The 7,834-nt window shown below is 49.2% G+C and overlaps 1 protein-coding gene across 1 annotated transcript in view; it reads left to right on the forward strand.

The window, feature by feature from the left end:
• Positions 1–7,834, forward strand: part of prex1 (phosphatidylinositol-3,4,5-trisphosphate-dependent Rac exchange factor 1) — a 64,831-nt gene that overhangs the window by 1,012 nt on the left and 55,985 nt on the right. The window lies entirely within an intron of this gene.

Genomic DNA, 7,834 nt, shown 5'->3' on the forward strand with positions numbered 1-7,834 from the left:
ATATTGATTTGATGGTAAAACACCCGTTTACCCTGTTGCAGAGTGCTATCTAGTTGATGGACAGTAGGCTGCCGTAGCTATAGTCTATAATGTAAAGGTGGACTCGTTTGACTCAATGTTATTGAGACAAGGGCGAGTCTGCCTGTCGAGGTCAAGCTTTCCACTGCTGCTTTATGGTGCTATATTAATTAGGGAACTTATGGCGGTGTTTTTTTCTGACCAGTTCTTCTCGACTGCAACGTTAGCTTGTGAAATGTGAAATGTCTATTGCAGTGGTGACAAACTTCACAACGGACCCGTGTGTGGATAATGTTTTAAATGCTCAGATACGCCTCACTCTGTAATCCACGACTCCGAATTGCCTGGTGTTAAAAGCTTCCCATATCTTTAGCTAACAAGGCCTTTGTTGTTCACACAATAAGTGTCAAGTGGTCTGAACAGCATAACGATACAACATCAATCATTTCTTTGAAGGCAAAAGTCATGGACCTCTCGTGGCGCGAAGCCGTAGCCGATATTTGCATAGATAACTTGACCAAATTCAATTAACAGACCCACTATCAATGAGATCAGTCAGTGAGCCATAAGACTTTTGCAAAGTATTCTCTACGTCTAACCAAACACCTTATTTTATACTTCAGACATTGCGATTCTCTTGGAGAAAAGAGAAAGAAATTCTGAAAAGTCTGACCCTTGCTTGTGGGACTTGAACCGATTTCTGAATTCTAATGTTTTTTTTGGTGAATGATAGCGGACCCAATGAATCTACCATTGTGAAGGAACCAGCACCCCGCCCCCTACAATTCCCCTCAGTTATTAAGACTTGGCACACACCTTGCCCACTGCCACTAGCAAAATGTAAATTATCTTGTTAGCTGTGACTTTCTTTAATTGTTTGAGTTCATGACGTATGTCGCACCCCAGGAATGTAGTTTAATGCCAAACAAAAACATGACTTAAATTCATAGACTGTAAAAAATTGTTTAAATTCCATCAATCAGTTCTGGTCTCAAGCCCGTAATCACATCCTACGCGTGTAAGCTCTACGGCTGTACGGGAGAACCCACTTTTGCGTAAGCCTAGTGATTCATTCAGATTCGGTTCTTCTCGTACCTGATAAACAGTGGTGACTACGAGAAATTGGACCCATAGTGACAACATGCCATGCCCAACTTAAACGAGATAAAGCTAGCAGGTCTTATGTCAATAAGGAGGTGGTATGGTAACATTTTGTTTTTTCGTGTAAGATTTACACATACCATGTTGAAATCTCGAGCAGAAAACCCGGACTGCACAGATGTCTGCATACTATGCATTACGAATTTTACTGAGGCAGAATGCGTTTGGAAGCACCTGTTGGAAGATGACCCCACTGCCATAGTGACCTCATCCCCTGACTCCCCATGTAGCATGTCTGCATGTCCGCATGTCTGTGGCCATCAAGCAGCCTTTGTTTTTATTATGGTCATTATGGAATTAACTGAACACCTTTGCCTCTTTACAATAGCACAGCTGAATTATGAAACACTAATGACTTTTTTTTGTGTGTGTTCACAATTGACAATTGTGTGAACTTGCACTAAAGACTGAGGAAATCCTTAGGGACCCCTATAAACCCCTGTCTGACCAGAGCTAAGCCTTAACTCGGTGAAGGACTTGCCTTTCCTCTTTGGTGTGGGGAGACCCCCTTATTACCCCCTTCCTCCGTCACCTTTCCCAGCCAGCTGGTGTTGACTGCCATGAGGCAGCTGCTTCCCTGCTACAGAGGATGGCTGCTCAAAACAGGAAGGCCTGGCCCCCTGACCCCATTCAGACCTGGGGCGGATGGAGGATGTCCACCTGGAGCTTCCTGTGTGCTGGGAGCCTGGCTGTGGTGTCTCTCAGGCCTGAGGAGCCTGGTCTGTGTGTGTGTGTGTGTGTGTGTGTGTGTGTGTGTGTGTGTGTGTGTGTGTTGGGTTACGCTGTATAAATAGCTTTGCTAAGGCTCCAGACTCCTGCTCCTCTGCTTTTAAACTCCACGTAACCTTTGGCCTAAAGCCGCCTCGCCTCCTGTACGTATAGCAGTGGGGTTTGAGGCGAGAGGTTCCAGGAAGCCGTGAGCAGGATGCTGCAACCACATATTTAAAGCCACTGGGTTTTTATGTGAGACTCCTCAGGGACAAAAGCATGAGGTGCTGTAATGCTCTCATCACAGGTGCGCTTGAGCAATTTTTAGTTGCATTTTAATGGTGTCCTGTAGGAAGCTCATCTCCAGTGAAACAAGTGTTTACTTCCCTTCCCTTTACGTCTCCCGTGGAAAGGCTAGCCAGTGATAAAGAGGTCAGTTTGGCCTTCAGCTCTGATGCTGGAGGATGGAAACTATCGTCCAATTCCTGAGACCCCAATGTCTTATTCCGCCTCACACTACTGATTTGCAGTCTGATGCTGACTGTGAACAGTTAGCTCCAGTACACGGGACTGAGGACAGCAGGAGTTAAGGTCAGCAGGGGACTAGTAGCAGGGGCCAGATCGGGTTTCTACCATGGGTGCAGCAGCAGGCTCATGTGTGGGCACCAGTCTGGGGTCAAGCCCCCCCCTGTGCGTACGCCGCCCACCTCCACCCGGCACCCGCCAGCCACCACCCCACCAGAAGAAAGGCTGCCATTGGCATCAGCTTAGCCCAATGTCATGTGCATTTCTAAGCCTTGTTCTGAGGCACAGGTCGGCACAAAGAATGCCAAGAATCCACTGAGCGTGTCTGAACCACGGCAGCGCATGCACACACACCTCACCCTTTGTGGCCAGCCGCGCTCGTTGCGTTTCATCTCAAATACTCGGGCGACTGTTCCAACAGGGGTGGGTGAGTACCGGGTCGCAAGCGCGCGGAGTGCTTACTCTGTACACTGATGCTATCTTGGGCTGCGCTTGGCCTGGCCGCACCCACTTTTTGCCTCTGCTGTATGTGCTGACCTGGAGGTACGTTAGACCACACGAGTGGGAGCACCACCTCTTCTTCAGATTCTGTGAACTGAGATTGATAAAGCAGACACCTCTCAGCACCCCAGACTTCGCCTTGATGCAAAGATTAAAACGAGAGGTGTGAAACATCAGGGTGTGTGTGTCTGTGTGGTTAAGTGTGGCGGTTTGGTTGCTTTGGGAGTGACATATGTCTCTCCCCCAGCCCCCACATTATGTTACTATGTGAGAATAAAGTGGACTCTATAAATATAAGCATAAATGAAGTTGATGCTGTCGTCAACTTCATTTATACTTTTATACTTTATACTAATTTCAGTCTCAGAGTGAAATGTCTGTTGACATTCTTCTCCATAATTGGTGAACGTGAAAAATGGTGTGTGGTCATGTTTTGCCCTCTTACCCTTTTTGCTTTAACAGTGGTAGTTTTGGGATGTTACCTGGGGGTGACATAAAGACTTGGGGTTATGTTCTGTGTTTATGTGTGTCTGGCATTCTTCTTTTATGATGTTCAATTCGATGCCTCTATCTCTGTATGCAAGTGAGCTGTAATAAGACTGTATGAAATGTCACGCATGTTTAGACAGCCATAGGTGTGCCAGTCTTTAAAGTGCTGGAATGTAGATGGTGTGTTACTCCACAGAAAGGTTAGGCAGAGAGAGAGAAACAGTCATGTGGAACTCCAGTCCAGTCAAGTCCAGCCAAGAGGAGAGGAGAGGTTCCTATGTCACTCCACAGTGACATTTGCATAGTTTTAGGACAATGGACTTAAGTGGAGGATGTTCCGATATTTGTTTCTATTAGTGTTGTTGACTTTGCCGTGTTTGTATTAGTGGCTCCAAACTTCAGACCAAATCACAGAAGACAAGCCTAAATCCAGCCAAATCACTGCGCCAGTATCAGATTTCCCCTCACAATGACTACCAAGCTCTCCTGGGAAAGCAAGGGCTCCGTGGATTGGCTGTGGTCCACAGGCTTGACTGGCCACTCTGAGCTCCCATGTCCACACCACCGTGCCCACAGTGACACAGCACGCGGTCCCACGGGCAGACCTCAGCCATGAGTCTGGCCCAGTGTGCTGGACGAACCCTGGTAACTGATATCCGTGCTATCTTTGGGACGATGCCCGAACGCCTCGCACCAACCCACTGACCCCTCGGGCGCTGTGAGAGAGTGCCCAGAGAAAGTCCCAAAGAAATTCCCAAGCTTTTCCGAAAAGGGAATTACCCTATTGGTTTGGTTTGCGGACGGAAGTGTGAGCCACAAAGTGTGGATGAGCAAACAGGGCTCGTGGGGAGGAAACCTACGCTCCCTTTGTGTAGGCTTGCTTGACACACTAATACATGCACTTTGTGCAAATTCTACAGCAGTGCATAAACCCCAGGCCCAGTGAGAACTCTGTGGAAGAACACACACAAACCTGACCTCTCTGTACCCTGCAGCTGGCCATAGAGAAATGGGGAGTGTTTTAAAAACAACTTGGGGAAGAGATCGCAAAGATTCTGTCATAAATCCTCAAATCATTACAGGAACTCCGCACAGTGACATCAGATTGACCAACAACCTTGTATGTCATGATAAATGTGTTTTGAATGAATGCATGGTCATTGTGATGTCTCACTTTTCTTTCTTCATTGTGGTAATGTTGTGCAAATGTTGTGGTATTGATAAAGCACTAGAGACTGCACCTAAGGCAGTTACTGTGTGTGTGTTTGTGTGTGTGTGTATGTGTGTGTGCAGATGTGATGTCATCTTATCTCGCATCTACCGGTTGGTTGCTTAGGTTGTCTGCTGTCAACACTCACAGTCGCTACTCATCTGCTGCTTGTTAGTTTCCTGTTTGTGTTAGTTGTTGTTGTCAGGGACATTCATGTAAAGAGATCATCCGTTTCTGAATTTATCTGCACCAGCGCTGGTGGTCGCACATCTATTAGTGTTTGTTTGTTATAGCTTCAGTGACATTCATTGTGATTTTTGTACTCAGACACGCAACAAATCAGCGTTAACAAGACATCTGGGAGTGTTTGGCTTCTCAAAGCCTTTGCCCTCAGCTGATGTTTCTGATCAGGGATATCACATAATCTTTTCCTAATGACTGTGGCAGAATCACCCCTACACACACACTCATACACCACACAGGCACACACACACACACACACACACAAACAGTCGCACTCTGTGCTGGGTGGTGGGAAGGATGAGGATGGGTGACCTCATCTTGAGGAAGGGGATGGGTGGGTTTCTCCAAAACAAAGTGCAGAGTTTTGATAAAGAGCAGAACAGTGTGCAGTGTGTGGTTGTTCTCTCGCTCTCTCTCGCTCTGTATGGTTGTGTGTGTAGCATGAATTCTGCGTGAGATTGCATTGTAGGATGTTTGTGTGTGTGTGTGTGAACTCTGCATCACAGTCTGTGTAAGCTGGCATTGTAGGATATTTGTGTGTGCGTGTGCGTGTGTGTGTGTACAGTAAGGGCTGTGTTGAGCGTGTAGGGCCCGCTCTCTGGCCCGCTGGTGGGCAAAGCCACTGGCACCCATGGTTCATTACCCCACGGCCAATCACTCCTCCACGGCCACACTGGCCCCCTCCCTCCAGATGGCCCCTTCAGTCTGCTGCGCCACATGTCCTCTGTGCCCGCCGACCACTCACTCCTCTCGCACAAGTTTGCTTAAGGACATCTGTGTGCGTGTGTGTGTGTCACTGAGAACAACATGGTTCTGTTGCACTTTGTCTGTGAACATCCATGACTATAGTTTATGGTGGATTTGGTTGCCCCCTCCTTCCAATTTTGACACATTTCTCAGCCAAACGCTTGCGATGCCAGCGAGGCCTCTGTTCTCAGGAGTGGCCTATTGAAGCTAGCTTGAGGCTAAGCTCTCTCTTCTACGCAAAACTATTGTCAGTACTTTCCAGCTAAGAGCAGGAAAGGTCAACACATCATAGAAGACAACCGACAGTCAGGGGAAACATGGCATGGCAGGAAACCGCTGAAATCTTTCTCTTTCGGTCTTTTGCACTCACTGACTTACTCATTCACAACCACCACACACACGCACACACACACACACGCACACACCCACGCACGTGCACCTGTGCATGCTGGCACATCTTCTGACTTGCATCTACCATCTACTGATCTACAATGACACTGTGAAATATTTGTGTTTTTGTTCAGCCTCCAGCTGTCTTTTTCTGTCCATTTTTGTGTTTTTGGTTATTGTTGTAGTCACAGCTGCAATGACCTTCACCTTGCCCTCACTGTGTATTACCACTAGAATGCTCCATTAAGCGCTGTGCTGTGCTGTGCTGTGCTGTGCTGTGCTGTGCTGTATAGAATCACAATGTGTGCTTCCGCATCACTCTCTGTCCTACCCAGTGCGGTGCCATTGGGTTGTTCTGGGCTGGGCGTTGTGCGCTCTCTCACACTCTGCAGTGCCGCGTCTGGCACAGGCGTCCTCTGGGTGGGGGGGTGGCAGTCCCTGCGTTTCCGTGGCGGAGGGCCGGTTTCCGTCCGCACTGGCAGCTCACGCAGCCGTGAACTCTGAGGGCCTTTAGAGCGGAAGTGAAGGACAAGAGCCCCGCTACTCAAAGGGGACTTTGTTGTTGTGGGCTGCAGTGGCTAAGGGGAGGAGGGGGCAGTGTGGGGATAAAGGGGAGAGCCTGGCATCCAGGCCTCATTGTAGCGCTGGGCCTTTTGTTCCCTTCCTCTGGGCTCTGGGCCTCTGCCACAAAGACGGGGGCTTCTCTCTCTCTCTTTCTCTCTCTCTTTCTTTCTTTCTTTCTTTCTCTTCTCCCTGTCCCCCTCTCCCTGTCTCTCTCTCTCTCTCTCTCTCTCTCTCTCTCTCTGTCCATGTTTGTCTCTCTCTCTTTCTTTCTCTCTCTCTTTTCTCCCTGCCCCCCTCTCCCTGTCTCTCTTTCTTTCTTTCTTTCTTTCTTTCTTTCTTTCTTTCTTTCTTTCTTTCTTTCTCTCTCTCTCTCTCTCTCTCTCTCTCTCTCTCTCTTCTCCCTGCTGCTGTTGTATTTATTCGATTTCACGGCAGGCCAGCCCAAAGCGGCCCCCTTTTTTTCGCGGGGCTCCCCCGAGCTGTGTGCGCCTGCCACTGCCGCCGCCGCCGCTCCTCCTGGTCGGAGCTCCGTTCTCACAGGCTCCCCTGAAAAGAGCCTCTGTGCGCGGCCGCGGCTGCAGCGCCGCATTCAGATGAGGCTCTGGTGGCGCTGGCTCTGGCTCGTTCCCTCTCGTCCCGTCCCGGCCCTGGGCTGGGCCAGTGGCGCGCCAGCGCCTCGTGCGCGGTGTGGGAACCAGCGCGGGGCTCCAAGGCCCCTGGCTCGCCCCATGAAGAGAGGCTGAAGGAGATCGGGGAGGTGTGGGGGGGGGATGAGGGATGGTGAGAATGCTGGAGCTTCAGGGAATTGGAGAAAGAGGGGTTGTCTTGATTCGTGGAGAGTTTCTATGTTCTCTGATCACGGGTGCACATGGGCTCATCAGTTGTGTGTGTGTGTGTGTGTGTGGGGGGGGGGGGGGGGGGGGGCCTGTTACATAACCACCACCGTGAGAGACTGTGACACACTGCGTGATTAGAGACCCTGCTCATGATTGCTGAAGGCTTGCTCACAGAGCATGGAGAAGAGATGGCGAAGACAGAGAAAAAGAGGGAGTGAGTGAAATAGAGTGAGTGAGTGGATGTGTGTGACAGAAAAAGAATGCGAGAGAGAGAGAGTGAAGTAGTGGCTAACAGTTGGAATAAAAGACTGCACGCATGGCCAGTTTATTTGTGTTATCGTCACTGTTTGTTTGCAGTAGAGGGGCCGTTCTGGTCACGTCCCTCTTCATTGTCGTTGTGTGTTCTAAGCAAAGCGATAGTATGAGAGGTGACAAGCATGGG

The sequence above is a fragment of the Alosa sapidissima genome, chromosome 7, assembly GCF_018492685.1.
Source record: "Alosa sapidissima isolate fAloSap1 chromosome 7, fAloSap1.pri, whole genome shotgun sequence".
NCBI lineage: Eukaryota > Metazoa > Chordata > Actinopteri > Clupeiformes > Clupeidae > Alosa > Alosa sapidissima.